The sequence below is a fragment of the Dendrobates tinctorius genome, unplaced genomic scaffold, assembly GCF_039654945.1.
Source record: "Dendrobates tinctorius isolate UK_male_01 unplaced genomic scaffold, ASM3965494v1 ptg000205l, whole genome shotgun sequence".
In the NCBI taxonomy this organism is placed as follows: domain Eukaryota; kingdom Metazoa; phylum Chordata; class Amphibia; order Anura; family Dendrobatidae; genus Dendrobates; species Dendrobates tinctorius.
In genome coordinates this window covers 13,308,676-13,327,493 of record NW_027361872.1, presented here as the reverse complement: position 1 = coordinate 13,327,493, position 18,818 = coordinate 13,308,676, and the positions used below count along the sequence as shown (strand labels likewise).

The 18,818-nt window shown below is 43.9% G+C and overlaps 1 protein-coding gene and 1 long non-coding RNA gene across 7 annotated transcripts in view; one reads left to right on the top strand and one right to left on the bottom strand.

Annotated features, from left to right (window-relative positions):
- WDPCP (WD repeat containing planar cell polarity effector) overlaps nucleotides 1–18,818 on the top strand; it is a 421,800-nt gene that overhangs the window by 378,759 nt on the left and 24,223 nt on the right. The window lies entirely within an intron of this gene.
- Nucleotides 6,672–11,012, bottom strand: LOC141057937 (uncharacterized). Its single transcript, XR_012222051.1, has 3 exons — nucleotides 10,933–11,012; nucleotides 8,223–8,325; nucleotides 6,672–7,114 (listed from the first exon to the last, which is right to left on the bottom strand). It is a non-coding gene; the product is annotated as an uncharacterized lncRNA (long non-coding RNA).

The following is an 18,818-nucleotide window of genomic DNA, read 5'->3' as shown; positions in this document are numbered from 1 at the left end:
CCTTCAGGAAATGCCCATCTAATTATTCATGTTTTTTCTATGTTTTTTTCTGAAAAAACTACATGAGTCAGCATAGTGAACTAGACATTAGCACAAGCTGCTTCTAATTCTGAGAAATTCACTTTAACTTCACTTTCGGTTAACCATTGATGTAATTCTAAAAGAAAACTTCCTTAGGACTTGGATGAGGAAAGTATTAGATTTCCTTGCTACTGTTTTGCCAGCGTTGAGGTCTAGAACGTTGAAGATCTTTAAGAAGGAATATTATATTGCATTATTATTTGCACATACAAACAGTACAGTTAGATATCTGCCTATACAAATATACGCCGATATCCCTTTACTTAAGGTACCGAGGACAAAAGAGGCATCTGACATACAGGCTTCATCAAACGTCTTATGTATAGTTGGAGGTTCCTTGACAAACTCTTTGCTGACAGAGAAGCTTGACAATTATTTTACCTTAATCTATTACTTGGCCCATCCCAGAATGACCTTGTTTACTCATCGCAAAGTCTTTGAGTGCATTTTAACTTGGCACACAAACAGGACATGTGGCATCTCTAAGGCATTGGTATCTCAAGATATGCAGAAGCTTGAAAGAAATTTCCTGCATGTCACAATGTAGTATTTAACTTGTTCACTGCTTTTTCCCTGTGTTTATTTTTGTTGTTGTTATGTTATGGTGATGCTTCACTTTATATGTTTGTGTTGGGCCTGATTTTCCCACTATATTTTTTGTAAATACAACCGTAAGTCAAATTTGTATACGTTTGACATACATTTGTGCACGTATCCATTGCAATCTGCTATTTACAGGATGCAAAAGATGCAGTTTGCTGCACTAGTTTTTGCTCTTATTTTATTCCTGCTGCTCCCCAGAGTATTACTTATTTTTATTTAGTGCTAATTTTGATGTTCTTTAGGAAGGAGGTGTGGCTCACAGGATCCTCTGGGGCGTGCCTTTAGGCTGCTCTGCATTATTACTAGAGATGAGCGAATATTTCAATATTCGGTTCAGATTACGATCACAGTATTTGCAATATTCGGTGAACAACGCCATTGGAGTCAATGGGAATACAGATGAGGGATTATGGTCGGAAACGATCATTAAACATAAAATCGGCACGAATATGCCACATCCGGATTTGGTGATCATTTTTCGAACGTATTTGCTCATCTCTAAGTTTATTACGCTGTGTGCCACTCGCCCGTTAAGTCCATACAAATTAACACTAAATAAAAAGTCCCATATTTCTGGAACCATAGGTCAGATTTAAAAAAAAATTGTAATACTCCGAGAAAGAGCAGGAACAAAAAAGAGCAAAAATTGGCCACTTTTGAACTTGTGGCTAATTATATATGCTGATATCTTCTGTAGATATAAAATGTCAAAAACTTGGATACACTTGTTCTTGGACTAGTTTTCCTTGTTCTTATTGAAATATACACATTGTAGATTTAGACTGAAGGCAATAAAACCATGTAGGAACATGTATGGAAACAGTGAGCAAAGAAACATGTGAAGGAAACCAGAACAGGTGTTATACCGTAGATTTCTCAAACCCCCCTCTTACGCCAGTGACTGCTGTACACCCCTTTGGTATTCTCTTAAGCAGCTTTCTAAACTGTCCAGAAGATACTGCGAAGAGCAGGTTTTGATGGTCTAATTGCTGCAAAGCAGCCACTTCGGAGGACTTCAAACAAGAAGAAACTTCTTTGGCCAAGAAACATAAGAACTGTACATTAGATTGGTTGAAATCTGTACTGTGGTCTGATGAGTCAAAATTTGAGATTTTTGTTACCAATCACCATGTGTTTGTGAGAAGCGGAAAGATGAGCGGACAGTTATCCGTTGTGTGGTGCTCACTTTGAAGCATGGAGGAGGAGATGTGAGGGTGCATCAGATGACAAAGCCTCCACAATCACCTGACCCCAACCTAATTTAGATGCTTAGGAATGAGTTGGACCCCAGAGTAAAGAAAAAGCAACCAAGAAGTGCTCAGCACCACTGGAAACACCTTGAGGGCCATTGAAAGCCATTCTCTAGGTGACTACTTGAAAGAAAGCCAAGGGTGAGTAAAAGCAGTCATCAGAGCAAAAAGGGGGGCTACTTTGATAAACCTAAACTTTAACACATATTCTGATTGGTTTCACATGGTTCTTTACTCTTTATTTCCATTTGTGTTCCGTCGTGGTTTTGCTGCCGGTAGCCTGAATCTACAATGTGCACATTCTAGTAAGAACAAGGAAATAGCGATTTTGTGACGCAACAGCGACCTCGCCAGCAATCTCGTTACATGTGACACTTAGCAGCGACCAGGCCCCTGCTCCGATGTCGCTGATCGTGCTCGAATGTACTGGGCCATTTTTTGATCGCTGGTGTCCCACTGGCCAGCGCGCATCGCTGTGTTTGACACTGACGAGCGACCTCGTTAGCGACTCAGAAATCTTGGACGCATGCGGGAGTCATCAGAATCGCTGCTGTGTGACAAGGTCCTAACGACCGCCGAGGTCGTTATACGGATCGCTGGATCGTTGCTGCGTCATTGGCTAAATCTATTTGACAGCTTACTAGCGACCATTTAGCGACGCACCAGCGATCCTTACCAGGTCGTATCGTTGTCGGGATCGCTGGTGCGTCGCTAAGTGTAACGGTACCCTTACTCTGTCCACAGAAATACAGAGATATGTGAACAACTCCATAAACGATTATAGGTGTGGGTTCTATCTGTGAAAAGCGCAGATAGTACCGTGTTAGGGCTGGCGGAACGCACCAGATTATAAAGTAGAAGTGGGTGCGTTGCAGCCCGGGGTCCACCGTGCAGGGGTGGAACACTGTTGCTAGACAATGGCGGAAGAATAGAGCGGCGTGAAAACAGTCACACGTGGGTTACGTCACCCAGTGTGAACAGGAGCGGATACTGTTACATCACAGAACCGCACAGCCGCTGAACGTGGATGCCGGAGCCTGTTGAGCTCACAGAGCTCGGCCAAAGAGCGCGCAGCAAACGGCTACAGAACTCTACCCTAAGGACACGGGGTTAGATTTCCTCTAGGCCCACTGGGCGCGCGGCGTCGCTGCCACGAACGCCGCTATAGACGCTGGCTATGGAGTATGATCACTTGCACTGAGGCGTGCCGAGTCACTGATGATGGATAATGCCTGACTCAGACTCTGACCTACTTACGCCTAAGCCTGGGCGCTAGCAGGCTAGGCTGCACAACACATGCGTACCAAGGGTAGGGGTTTCATAATTAGTCAGTCACCAGAGTCATTCATATGTGCATTCATCACTCACTCCTTATAGTCTGAAAATACAGTCTATCCGAGCGGCCATGCGAACCTTTTATAGCCGCGAGCGTCCGGGACCTTCCTGGCTTCTCGGATGGGCCAATCCGAACAGGAGCAGGACCTGAGCACGTGACCTTCGATCTCCAATGGGAGATCACACCACGGGCATGCTCAGTGGCCCGGCATGAGGACTTAGTCCCTGGAGAATCTCGCTGCTGAACAGCATGTATTGCCGTAGCTGTTCCAGAGGTGGCAGCAGCAAGCAAACCCACGGAGCTGTTGTGGGCAGAGCGCCAAGACCGACTAGTTTGCTGAGCAACCTCCTCCGCGGCTGGAGAGGAATGGGAGACTGCCGGAAGTAAGGCTCGAGATTCCCGCTGTGCAGCGACCGTAACCTGACACCTAACAGTATGTACTTGAGTATAAGCCGATCCGAGTATAAGCCGAGGCACCTAATTTTGCCACGGAAATCTGGGTAACCTTATTGATTCAAGCATAAGCCAGGTATGCATTGTCACCTCATCTCTCTCCTGGTATGCATGGCTTCCCCAGTCCCTGTCCTGGTCTGCATGGCTCCCCCGGTCCCTGTCCTGTATGCATGGCTTCCCCAGTCCCTGTCCTGGTCTGCATGGCTCCCCTGGTCCCTGTCCTGGTATGCATAGCTCTCTCATCGCTGTCATGGTATGCATGGCTCCTTATCCCCTATCCTTGTATGAATGGTTCCTATTAAAAAAAAACATCCTCACATTCCACGCGCCCTCGCAGCATCTCGTTCCGGTGTCAACAGCTCTTCCTGTGCCGAGCGATCACGTGGTCCCGTTCATTATGGTAATGTATATTCCCTCCATGCCTATGGGAGTGGAGATGCGTGAATATTCATTAATGAGTAGGGTCACGTGATCGCTCGGCGCAGGAAGAACTGCCGGCGACTGGACCAACGAGCTGCTGCGAGGGCGCCTGCACCAACAAGGGCGCGCAGGAGGGGGGTGAATAGGATGTCTTCTGGAAGCTGGCGGCTGCGGGTGTCACTGTGTGCACTATAAGAGAAATTTCTCTTTAGCAGCAGCACAGGCTTTAGCTTCTGTCATCCACTGCTCCCCCTCCTGCTTTCTGGGACAATTGACTCGTGTATAAGCTGAGGGGGGGGGTGTTTTCAGCACAAAAAAAGTGCTGAAAATCTCGGCTTATACATGAGTATATATGGTACTTGTTACGAGAAAAAAATGATGTCTGATAAACCTCTTTTATTAACACATACACTTTAGGAAAATGAAGTGCAATAGGGTCTGATGTGGTTTGAGAAGAGGCATATAGATTTGTTAATAATTGCAGCTTCTGCAGATCCACTAGGTTTTCAAAACGCATTGAGATTGAGATTAAAACCATCAATATTTTACCGTGAACTAGTCTGGATCGTCATTTATACAGCAGCGCGGATGGTATCCACAAATTTTTTCAGTCTTTGAAACCTCTTTTATTGGGACTTCTTGTTCTCAATGGAGTTCTTCACATTGGACAATTCCTACTTGCTAGGTTTATTGCTATAGGACCCTTCTACCACAACATGCCCTCACCCACTGGGACCCTCACAGGAGGGAATCTAGGAGTGAGTGATAAGTTTTCCTGCATCATCACCAAAGGTAAATCAGACATTACACATTACTGCCAATGCAGACAGGTTCACTACTGAATATCTGCTGTATGCCCCTGAATGTGACTGGTCCTAAGAAAGCCTTAAAATTAGGTGACTACAAGCTCAGATGAAAGACGACACTTGACAGATTACATTGTGTAATTATTTATTATGCTAAAAGGAGGAAGCAGTGTGTGAAAAATTAAGTACACCCTTACTGCTTCCATAGAAATGGAGTGTAAATAGCTGCCAGGTGCTGATAATCAAATGCCCTTGATTGCTCATCAGCAAGTGTGACCACCTTGTCAAATGCAGAAGTTCAAAGAGGGTGTACATTGTTTTTCTCACTACTTTGGCGACACAAATGTACAAAGTACAAGTTTACAGCCATGTATTTTGTTACTCCTAGATAATATTTGCTCAGAATAACAGTTGGAAAAAAAAACCTGAAGATTTGTTTCTGGAAACGAAAATATCAATATAATTAACATGTAATGGAGCTCGCCACTATTTATTTTTAGCCATATTGTACAGAATGTGTCATAAAAAAGTCTGTGAATGCCTCCAAATAAAATCAGGATGTGCAAAGAGCTTCTTCAGATTTGCAGGATTTGGGAATGTTTAGTTTGCAAAAGAGAAGACTGAGAGGAGACTTAATTGCTGTCTACAAATATCTAAAGGGCTGTCACATTGTAGAAGGATCAACTTTATTCTCATTTGCACAAGGAAAGACTAGAAGCAATGGGATGAAACTGAATGGGAGGAGACACAGATTAGATATTAGAAAAAACTTTTTGACAGTTAGAGTGATCAATGAGTGGAACAGGCTGCCACGAGAAGTGGTGAGTTCTCCTTCAATGGAAGTCTTCAAACAGAGGCTGGACAGACATCTGACTGGGATGATTTAGCGAATCCTGCTTTGAGCAAGGGGTTGGACCAGATGGCCCAAGAGGTCCCTTCCAACTCTACGATTCTATGATTCTATGATTCAGAGAGAAAAAGTGCAGGAACTCTGTCAACATCTAATAGAGACACATGGATAAATAGTGCCGCTATATAGGTGCATGAGGCTCTAATACATTGTCATATGGCTCCTATTTCATGGGGTCAAAGGAGTAAAGTTTCTCCTTGTTGAAAGTGACAAATTAACATAGGGCCATGCAATTCTTCCCTAGGAATTTAGATAAGTAAATAGCCTCTTCATAGAAAAAGAACACAGGGTCTACAACGCCAGCTATTGGAGGCAGCAATCTTAAAAGTCAATATCGACTTTTAAAATAGCATTTCCACATAATTTAGGATTAGAATCCGAACAAGAAACTCAGTTTGCAGACACGTCATTTTGCCCCACATCAGTGCAAAACAGCAGAACTAATTGGATGGGTGTATAGGACCCCTCTAGCTAACCAGTTCTCTTGCTTTGCACTGATAAGTGGCAAAAATCCCGAAGCACGTCTGCAAATGGAATTTCTGGTTTGAGTTCTTATCCGGTCATGTGGCAAGGCCATATGAATGATTAATATCGCCTTTTTGAATTGCTTCCTCCAATAGGTGTCACTAAGAGAACCTGTGATCTTTTCTCTGTGAAGAGGCTATTCGCACATTTATATCTTCAGGGGAGCATTGCATGGCCTGTAAGTGTCCCTCCAACAACTTGTCACTCTCAACAAGGAGAAATTTTATCCCTTCAAGTCTATGAAATAGGAGCCATGCGACAATGTATTAGGGGCTCATTTACCTATATGTCAGCGCTATTAAACATGTGCATGAGCCCGAAAAGTGGGGCTCTCTCTAACTCCATCCTCCTGTGCATCAGCTCATTACAGGATGATGTCTGCATGTAAGTAGCAACAAAAACAACACAGAAACCGTGTCACAAAAAAATGCACTTTTTTTCCATCAATTTTTATGATCACAGCTTTTTCTATTTGCTTAACTGATTTCTACTAATAGCAGATGCAGCTCGGTAATTAACCTAGACCAAGACTATAAAAAGCTCCGCATGCAGTACAGCAGTAACACCGGTATGATGGAATCCAGGAGAACGTGAATCGTCTTCTGGTGACTCAGCAGCACAGTATCTAGGTGTTAAAAAGTAAATCAGATGGTATCCAGATGTGAGAGTGAGGGCAACAAAGCTGCAAATCTGGTTTGATGGTTGGATCAGTACATCATATTGTTGTCCTCTGAAATGACAGATCAGGAGAATGTGTTTAAAATGCAAGATGGTGAAAACAAAGGGAAACAACATCTCTGGAACAAGCACCCCTCTGTCATATCATTACACTTCAAATATGTGCATGCCTCCCTTTTATTAATGTAGAATAATTTTGCTAGTATGTTGCCTTTTTTTCCCACCACTTTGATATTGATAACCTGCTGGGTACTGCAGATGAGTAAAGGGCCCGTCACACTAAGCGATATCACTAGCAATATCGATGTAATGTCACTGGTTTTTGTGACGTAGCAGTGATATTGCTAGCGATATCGCTAGCTGTGATACTTACCTCCGACCGGCTCCCCCGCTGATTATCGCTGATCGCGCGAGAACGTCCTGGACCGTTTCTCGTCGTCCGCTTCCTGTGGCGCCGACGAGCGACGCGTGGACGCGGGCAGGAGGACGTCAGGATCGCCTCGTCTGACAGGTAAGTAACGACCCCTGCTATGTCGCTGGTGAGATCTGCCTGTGTGGCAGCTCACTAGCGACCACTTAGCGATGCACCAGCGATCCCGACCAGCGATATGATGCCGTCAGGATCGCTGGTGCATCGCTAAGTGTGACAGTACCTTTACTCTTTAAACAATTGGTATAGCCACATGATGAATGTCTAATACATCCCACCAATGGCAACATCTGCAAGGAGTTTGTATGTTCTCCGCGTGTTTGCGTGGACTTCTTCCGGTTTCCTCCCACATTCCAAAGGCATACTGATAGGGAATCTAGATTGTGAGCCCCATCGGTGACAGTGCCAATAATGTCTGTAAAGTGCTGTGGAATTATTGGCGCTATATAAATGAGTAAAATAAATAAAATGTGGGTGCCACCTATCCCTCGTTCTGACCGGTGCGGACCACAATGACAGTAGCGCTGGTCATGAATGAGCCAGCTCTTTCCATTCACTGCTATGGGAGTTCAGATACAGCTGAGCACTCTTTCTCTGCTCTGTATCTGTTGTGAGACAACCTCTTTAAATTCCTGGATGGTATTTTGATCTTCCTGTGCAGGAAATTACCCTTTTAATATGATTAGTTACTAGGAAATAGGTTTTTTTATCACGTCTATGCTATTCTTACCTTGAAAGCTCCTGAGGTGTTGCATCACACTTTAGAATTCTACACACCTGTGGGCTGTGTACCTGTTGTAGTCCACTGCTTGAAAAAAAGCACACAGTGGGGCCTAGGATTGTAAGACAAATTGCACAATAAACACTGGATTTCATAGGAATTGTAGCATTTTTCTAACCCTATGGATATGGACCCTATTGGAGTGATTGGATGTGCTGTCCTCACCACAGATCTCTACCATCCTAATAAATGGTCTCTGCTTCTCTGGATAGTGGTGGATAAGTGTATATGTGTGAATGTATTCTACAAGTATGTGCACACATTATTTACTCTGTTATGCATATAAATCTCATTACGTGCACAGGGTAAAAGAAGTGAAACATAAATCCTTAAAATTTGAGTTTATCCGTAAATGATTAAATAACATAAAATCTAAAAACACATGTGCCTCGAGAGGAACACGAAGAGAATACATATAAACACTGATGAGCAAAAGGGTATTAATGTTTTGAACTTTTGACTTTCGGGTCCCATATCTCACCATCCACTACAGCTTCGAACATGAGACTAGCATCGTGTTATAGACAATCATCTTGGATATCTCATGAATAAATATGACGTTTAGCTATTTAGCATATGATTAGTTATGCAGATTCTTGTCATGTCACTGCATTGTTACTGTTTTGCTCCTAAAAATCTAATTTTTTTTTTTTATTATTTTGTTAGTATTTTGTAAATCCACCTTTGGCTTTCAACACTGCCTGAATCCTTCTGGGCATGCTCTCGGTCAGATTCAAGCATATCTTGACCAAAATCTGATCCCAGATCTCTTCTACACATTTCCAAAATTGGTGCATAGTGATCGACTCACTTGGGTATGTATACAGATGTTTCTTCAACTCTACTCACAAGTGTTTGATTGGGTTGAGGTCTGGTGACTGTGGGGGCCAATCCAGCACCTCTACTCCATAGTCATTGAACCATTAATTTTGATAAATGCTTCGGGTCGTTGTCCGTCTGGAACCATATACAGTTCTTTTCATATCCATAGTACTCGAGTGTACAAAGTGAAAAATATTTTAGGATAATCACCATTAATTTTGATAAATGCTTCGGGTCGTTGTCCGTCTGGAACCCTATTTTGTTCTTTTCATATCCATAGTTCTCGAGTGTACAAAGTAAAAAATCTTGTAGGATCCTTGTCAACTATCCAATGCCATTGGCTGTGAAACAACACCATGTCATCAGGCTTCCTCCACCGAACTTCTCCATTTTCTTGATCAGTTAGCCCCTTTTTTTCCTTGTTTCTTCCAGACCCATTTGCACCCATCAGAGCCTAGTCTATTGATGTTCGTCTCATCACTCCAAATTGCACGTTTCCAATCTTCCAATTGAAGTTGAGGCTTCATCACCTTTTTTTCCGACCACTTTTCCAGACTTGTGTAATGTGCATCGCACGGTGCTTGCATGGACATCTGTGATCTCACTATTACGAAGCATATGAGCCACCGCCACTGCTGTGTTTGTCACGCCAGAACCTATAGACATTGTGATGAGCTGACTTGTTGACTCTGATATTTTGCCTGGATCTTCACCTTTTGGCTTCTGAATGGATGGACAGTCTTTCATTTTGGCACTCACACGATGCAGTTTATCAATTTTCTTAGCCAAGAGACCGCTATCCATGAGCTGGATGATGCAATTTGTCTTTTCTTTGGAAGTCTTCTTCGTGTCTGCTCCTCAATTTGAACCAGTGACCTTTTACTTGGGAATCAACCTAATAACACACTGAGCTATTAGGGAATGTGAGAAGAGGATGTAATTTGTAGTATACAGGAAGAAAAAGATTTCTCCACCACCAGGAGAAAAACCCTAACAATGCAGTGACATGACAAGAATCTGCATAGCTAATCATATGTTAAATAGTTGCAAGTCATATTTATGTATGATATAGCCAAGATAATTGTGGAGAAAATTAGGTATGTCTCACGATCCAAGCAGTAGTGGATGGTGAGATACCGTATATAGTCATGTATAAGCTGAGATTTTCAGCACATTTCCGCTTATACACGAGTCCTTGTCCAGAAAGCCGGTGGGGAGCAGCAGCTGGAGCCGGCGGCTGTGGCACAGTGACAGCTGCAGTTGCCGGATTCAAGAAGACATCATACTCACGATTCTTGCGCCGTTGCTGCATCTCCGTCCCTGCATCTCCTTTTCGGCACCGGCAGTTCTTCCTGTGCTGAGCGGTCACGTTGTACCACTCATTAAGGTAATGAATATGCACGCGTCTCCACTCATAGGCGTGGAGCGAATATTAATTACCTTACTGAGCGGTACCACGTGACCGCTCAGCACAGGAGAGCTGCCGCGCCAGGACAACGGAGATGCAGCGACAGCGAGAGGAGGGTGAGTAGGACTGGGGGAGGATGAGCCATGCATACAACGATGTGACTTGTGATGAGCCATGCATACAACGATGGGAAGGGGGGTGAACCATGCATACAACGATGGGACGGGGGTGAGCCATGCATACAACGATGGGACGGGGGTGAGCCATGCATACAACGATGGGAGGGGGGTGAGCCATGCATACAACCACATACCAGGACAGGATGGAGGGAGCCACACATACCAGAACAGGACGGGGGGAGCCACGCATAGCAGGACAGGGATGAGGGGACAATGCATACCCGGCTTATACTCGAATCAATAAGCTTACCCAGTTTTCCGTGGCAAAATTAGGTGTCTCGGCTTATATTCGCGTCGACTTATACTTGAGTATATACAGTATGTAGCCTGAAAGTCAAAATTTCAAAACATTGTTACCTTTTTGCTCTTCAGTGTATCTAACATAATGCGGCATAGATAATGTATACTCATTATAATATAGGGTCTAAGATACTGTGTCGATCAAATGTTTTGCATTTTTTTTGATGTGTGATTGCTTCTGTCTGATTGTTGTGCTGCCATTTTTCTGGTGATTTTAGTGAATTGGAAGCAAATGGTTGTCAGCTATAAGGATGACAATTGTTTGACATTGCTTTATACTTTTATGTGTTAGTTTTCAACATTTGCTGGGCCAAATGTTTTGAATATTTTGTCACGGGTAGTTGAAATTTGCCTATAATTTTTTTTTTGGTTTCTGTGATTTTCGGTTAAAACTTGGCAAAGACAAAACCAAATTTATCACCAGTTGGCAGGGGCTGTAAATTCCAGCAAGACAACGATCCTAAGCACACATCCAATTTAGTAAAAAAATTGGTTAGCAAAAAAAAATGTTTGCATGTTACAATGGCCACGCCAATCACCTGATTTAAACCTTATAGAGCACCTTTGGGATGAATTAGGGCAACCAGTTGGGGCCCGTACCCATAGCAATAAAGATGAATTGTGTGCAGATTTTCAAATGGAATGGATCAAGATCCCTCAGGATGTCTTGAATACCCCAGTGGCTTTAATGACCCGTCGGTGTGGTTCAGCAATTAAAGCAAGATGTTATGCTACAAAATAGTTATGGCATGGTAAACAATTAATTACTCACTATGTTGTGATCAATAAATAGTAGATGCAATCTTTTGGCAGTCAGTTTTCTTTAATTAAATGACAATACCTATATTCTAAAGCCTTTTGGTTAATTTTACGGTCTTGTAGGATGACAACTTCATGAACTTTCAATTCATCACTAGGAAAATGGCATCAGAACCATCAGACAGACGTAATCACACTATTAAAATTAATACAAAACTTTTGGTCGCCCCTGTATACAGTATTTATAGCAAAAGTGTGCAAAATGACAGCCTATAGACTTATACTTTAGTTATAGAAGATGCCCCTAATACACTTGCCTGAATAGCAGAAAGTGAGAATTTGGACCCGAGCGTCATCCTACTTCCTCAGGGAGCATGTCAGGGGGGGAACAGTGAACATAAAATAGGGTGAATCAGTCACTAATTGCCTCATTTTTATGTCACTTGACAGGAAGAGGTAGAGGAATGTTGCTGGGAGCGTGCAATGCATTATTAATGCATGATGCCATGGATCCACCTCCAAACATCTAAAAGGGTTTCCAGCTTGTGGAGATAGCAACAAAGTGTCTCTGGGCAGGAGAAAAGCGCATTTTTGACAGTTTTATTGGATCAAAAATGCAGCAAAAACACTGAAAAAATTGACATGCTGCGGGGGTTGAAACTGCTTCAAATCTGCAAGAAAGAAAATAAGCAAGATGTCCATGAGATTTCAGAAATCTCATTAACTTTGCTGTATTGTAAAAGACTGCATTTTTAAATTGCAAAAAAAAACTAAACATGTGAACAAGCCCTACACGTGCAATAGAGATGTATAAATGTTAGTAGTATGGCTCTGTACAACTTGAAGAATAAACACTGCTCAAAAAAATAAAGGGAACGCTAAAATGCCACATCCCTAGATATCACTGAATTAAATACTCCAGTTGCAAATCTTTATTCATTACATAGTGGAATGCGTTGAGAAATCTCCTCTTTCCTGCATGATGAAGGCATTGATGCTGTGGACTGACCTGCCCGTTATCCAGACCTTAATTCAGTCGAGCACATCTGGGGCTTCATGTCTCGTTCCATCCACCAATGCCACGTTGCACCACAGACTGTCCAGGAGTTGACTGATGCTTTAATCAAGGTCTGGGAGGAGATCCCTCAGGAGAACATTCGCTGCCTCATCAGGAGTATGCCCAGGCATTTGAGGGAGGTCATACAGGCGCGTGGAGGCCACACACACTACTGAGCATCATTTCCTTGTCTTGATCATTTCCACTGAATTTGATTTTCCACTTTGATTTTGAGTATCATTCCAAATCCAGACCTGCATGGGATATTAATTTTGATCTACATTGATCATGTTTCTGTTTTATTCCCAACGCATTCCACTATGTAATGAATAAAGATTTGCAACGGGAATATTTCATTCAGTGATATCTAGGATGTGGTATTTTAATGTTCCCTTTATTTTTTTGAGCAGTGTATATGCACGAGGACTTAGCTTCTTAGCATCTCTTGGATACATGCAATGGGAGCTAGAATACAATATATCTGTATTATGTAATAATAATAAAGAGACAAACCTTTGTCTAAGAATATAATGGTGTAACCTAAATTTTTCGATAAAGATTTTAAAAAAAGAAGTCTGATTTTGTACTGACATTGTAAAATGAAACAATGTGTCTTGGTAGGAAAGTTTCTGAAACTGCCAACAAGCATAGGATTTCTTGGCTCTACTAAACTCTATGGGTAGTAAATTACATTCTTTCATTCATCATCACTGTCTAGCTTCCGTCTGCCATGTTTTCATAATCTTTTGTCATCCAAATGCTCCAATTAACTTCTATGCATAAACATGGATCCCTGCTCTTTGTATCGCCAACCATGCACTCAGTGCACATTAACCTTTGGGAGCATGCAAAATAATGAGTTACGGCTGTTTGGCAGAAATCAGATTTCCTCCACATATGTCAGGTTGGCCAAGCCAGTGTGCATATTCTGAATACAGCAATGAGCATGTCTAATACTTGCAGTCCTCACCAAGTATGGAGCGCAGTGCAGCGTTGGATTTGGAACATGCAATAATCTACTGTTTAACGTATCAGGTATTCGTTTACGGGAGCTGACTTCCTACCTTCCTGTACAGTTTAACAATGACTTATTGAATAGGTTGTCTCACCAAATTGGTTGCACATTCCTAGGGTGTATGTTCCCATTCAGTCATTAGAACCAATGTCAAAGCACTGGACACTTGTAATTATGACAAGAGGAATGGGTAGATGAGGTTTTGTTTTTTCAGTGTAGTCAGGCTTATCTGAGTAAGGGTATGTGCAGACGATCCGGAACTAGCAGAACTTTGGACGCAGCACATGTTGGCTGCGTCCAAAGTGCTGCCGTCTATTAAATACAGGTGAATCTGCATGTGTTCACTGAGCCGTGAAAATTCATTCAATCCAATACATTGTATGGGTGGAATTTCTCTTACGGAGACTCGCGTCTCCGCAAGAGAAATTGACGTGCTGGGATCTGGAGAGACGCGCCGCGTGTCCATCTCCACAGGTAAGCCATGGGCGTCTGTGGACACATAGTGGGCATGGGATTTCTTGAAACCCCATCCACTATGCTGTAACACAGTGTTCCCCAGCTCCAGTCCTCAAGAGCCACCAACAGGTCTTTTTTTTCAGGATTTCCCTGAAAATTGCACAGGTGAGATCTGCTCACCTGCACAGGCAATAGTTCCACCACCTGGGCGATACTAAAGAAATCCTTAAAACCTGACCTGTTGGTGGCTCTTGAGGACTGGAGTTGAGGAACGCGGTGTTACAGCTGGACGCTGCATAAATACACAGCATCCAACCCGCAGCGTTTACTGATCGTCTGCACATGCCCATAGGCCTCATTCAGATGTTTGTTTTTTTCTCGTATGAGTGCTATCCTTGTTTTTCACTGATGGCTCTCGTACCTGTGATAGTCTATGAAGGAAAGAGAGAAAATCCAGTGTCTGAATGAATCTTCCATAAAAATAAACACTTTATTGTATATGATTAAAATCCATAGGGAATGTATAGTGTCAATCACATACGTGGGGTTATAACAGCATGTGCACACGTATGTGATTGCGACTTTACATTCACTGTGGATTTTAATCATATACAATAAAGTGTTTACCGTATTTTTATGGAAGATTCAGACGCTGGATTTTCTCTTTCCTCTTGAAATTCCCTGCGACACTGCAGGCTTCCGTGCGCTGGACTTCTGATGTGGTGAGCCGACTCTCTATTTGTATTGTGATAGTCTATGGGACCATTCACATGTCCGTGATTTTGAAACGTGGTCTTTTCAAAATTGCTTACACTTGTTCGATTTTGACACAAGTGTGGAATCAGAATTGGCATTGCAAGTCTATGGGCCCATGAAAAAAATCACATGATTATCCGAGTGTGGTCCGATTTTCCCGCACTGTCGCATAGAAAAAGATAAATAAACTTTTTTTTTCTCCATGTATTAGAAAAACTGATGACACTCTGACCAATCATGGATCAAAATACTCATCTGTTTTTCTCATTTGTGAGAAAAAAGGATGTCTGGATGAGAGCAACTGGAAGCAACATTAATTTGTATGTACATGGTATTACATATAGGTAACCGCAATAATAACATCCTATTTTTTTAAGATACGTCTAGGGACCATAATGTAATTTGGTAAAGTAATTGGTTAATAAAACATTGGGAGGATATATAGAAAACAAATGATGGGGCAAAACAAAATAAACAAATGAACCCTTTGTTCTAGTAGTTGGTTCCGTCCTGTTATGATCCCTTATTGTTGGTCCCCTGTCCGTCACCACTGTCCACCTCTCTGCTCTCCCAGGATGGTCCTTCACCACTGTCCACCTCTCTGCTCTCCCAGGATGGTCCTTCACCACTGTCCACCTCCCTGCTCTCCCAAGATGGTCCCATGGATGCCAGCATTCCTTTTCTGTTAAGATTTCTCGTGCTACCACTAGTATTTACATGCGCTGGTTTTCAGTGTTTTAATCCCTTCACAACTTTGCTTTTTTGTTTTTTGCTTCCTTTCTTGCGAGTGCCATAACATTTTTATTTTTCTGTCAAAATGGCCTTGTGAAGGCTTGTTTTTTTGTGGGATGAGTTGTACTTTTCAACAACACCATTGATGTTACCATATCATGTACGGAAAAAAAATCCAAGTGGGATGAAATTGTAAAAAAAAGTGCAATTCCACAATTGTGTTTTTGGGGATTTTATTTAACATGTTCACTTCATGCTAAAACTGACCTGCCATTATGATTCCACAGGTAGTACAAGTACACAGATATCAAAACAGTTTGTAAGAAAACAAATAATAATAATAATAAATTTTATTTTTATAGCGCCGACATATTCCGCAGCACTTTACATTTCAGAGGGGATTTGTACTGACAATAGATACAGTAGATTATAACAAATACCAAGAGGAAAGAGGGCCCTGCTCGCAAGCTTACAGTCTATGAGGAAAGAGGTAGACATGAAAGGTGGGTGGTAACAGTTGCCCTGATTGTATGGACCAGCCATAATGTTAAGTGTGTAACAGTACAGACACAGAGGGCTAATGGATGCATAAAGCATGTGGGACCATGATGCGGGAAATCTGGTTATGGTAAAACTTTTGGCTGTGCCACACAGGGATAGATTAGGTTAATGTGTTGAGGCGATAGGCCAGTCTGAATAAATGCGTTTTCAGGGCACGCTTAAAATTTTGGGGATTGGGGACTAATCGTATTGACCTGGGAAGTACATTCCAAAGAATTGGCGCGGCACGTGTAAAGTCTTGGAGACGGGAATGGGAGGTTCTGACTATTGAGGATGCTAACCTCAGGTCATCAGCAGAACGGAGGGCGCGGGTAGGGTGGTATACTGAAACAAGGGAGGAGATGTAGGGTGGTGCTGAGCCATGGAGGGCTTTGTGGGTGAGGGTAATAAGTTTATACTGAATTCTGGAGTGGATGGGTAGCCAGTGTAATGACTGGCACAAGGTAGAGGCATCGGTGTAACGATTGGTGAGGAATATGATCCTGGCTGCAGCATTCAAGACAGATTGGAGAGGGGAGAGTTTGGTAAGAGGGAGACCGATTAGAGAGTTACAATAGTCCAGACGAGAATGAATAAGAGAAACAGTAAGAGTTTTTGCAGAGTCAAAAGTAAGAAAAGGTCGAATTCTAGAATGTTTTTGAGGTGCAGATGACAAGAGCGAGCCACTGATCGAATGTGGGGGGCAAAGGAAAGCTCGGAATCAAGTATGACCCCAAGACAGCGGGTCTGTTGCTGGGGAGTAATAGTGGAACCACACACAGAAATAGCAATGTCGGGTATAGGTACATTAGTAGAGGGAGGAAACACCAGGAGTTCAGTCTTTGACAGGTTCAGTTTCAGATATAGTGAGGACATGATGTTAGACACCGCGTTTAGACAATCGCCGGTGTTTTCTAGAAAGGCTGGCGTGATGTCAGGAGAAGCGTATAATTGGGTGTCATCAGCATAGAGATGGTACTGGAAACCAGATCTACTGATTGTTTGACCAATAGGGGCAGTGTACAAGGAGAAGACGAGGGGGCCTAGAACTGATCCTTGGGGGACCCCAACAGTAAGGGGAAGGTGAGAGGAAGAGGAACCGGCAAAAGATACAGTAAAGGAGCGGTCGGAGAGATAGGAGGAGAACCAGGAGAGAACGGTGTCCTTGAGGCCAATGGAACGGAGCATAGTGAGGAGGAGCTGATGATCCACAGTGTCGAATGCTGCAGAGAGATCCAAGAGAATTAGCATGGAGTAATGACCATTTGATTTAGCTGTTAGCAGATCATTAGAGACTTTAGTGAGGGCAGTTTCAGTGGAGTGTAAAGAGCAGAAACCGGATTGGAGAGGGTCGAGAACAGAGTTTTTCCCGTCTCCCATGACGGCACACATGAGAGAGGGGATCCGCCCAGTCAGGACAGGAACCCTACTGAAGATAAAAGGGCGGTACCTCTCCCTCGCTTCAGTTGGGTTTCCTGTCCTGACAGGGACCCGTGCTGAAGACAGCAGGTCACACTTACCTGCCCCTCTCCCGTGCCGGCGTAGAAGATCAGGCTGGGCTCCTGAGCGCTGGGCGTCGGGATGGAGGAAGCGCCGTCCGCGGGTCCTCCGGGGCTCAGCGTCCGAGCGGGCGCAGGAACAGCACGGCGGGGGTCCTGGGGCTCTGCCGTGGCTGCCGCGCCGCCCTCTCCCCCTCTGCCGGTGATTCCCTACGCTGGAGCGTTGAGGGAGCGGCCGCTTCCGGGTCGCGCTCCTCTGACGTCACGCGCAGGGCACGCTGGGGAAGGGGCGTGCCCGCGTGACGTCGGAGGCGGCGCCGACAATTCAAGATGGCGGCGCCCATGGTGAAGAACGCCGATCGGTGGAGAGAGATCCCGGCGGTATGGCAGGGGGGGAGGGGCTGTGGGGGTAACCGGAGGAGGCGGAGAGTGCAGTGGATCCCCCTTACATAAGGGGGATGACCACAGAAGACGCACTCATGCCCAAGGCTTCAGAATGGAAGTGGGGCAAGACGAGCAGCGTCAGCAGCAGCGACAGCAGCAGCGTCAGCAGCAAGACCTCTCGCCAGATGCCAGGCCGAGCCACCAACATACCAGGAGCAGTCGCTCAAGTGGTGGGAGCGGCAGTCATAAGCGCAATCGGCATGACTCTGGGACGTCCAGGAGAAACGTCACGAGTGCATCTGAGGAGCCTCCGAGATCGGTACCCCTGATTGACAGCGGTGGTGAGTGATCTACGTGAATGTCACCCTTATGGTAATGGGGTTCCATTTTCTCTGTTTGATCACTAGGGGGCGAGGAAGGCCAGCAGCAAAACCAAAAATAGAGAATGCGCCCTATGTAAAAACCCGCTGGCAGATCAGTGGCAGAAAGATCTCTGCGCTGACTGTATTAACAGGACTATACAGGAGGAGACCCCTGATTTGGTGACTAGTCTGAAGGAGTTAATACATCAGGAGGTGAAAGGTTCCCTAAAGGCAGCCCTTAAAAAGAAAAGAAACCGTAGAAGGAGCTCCGAATCA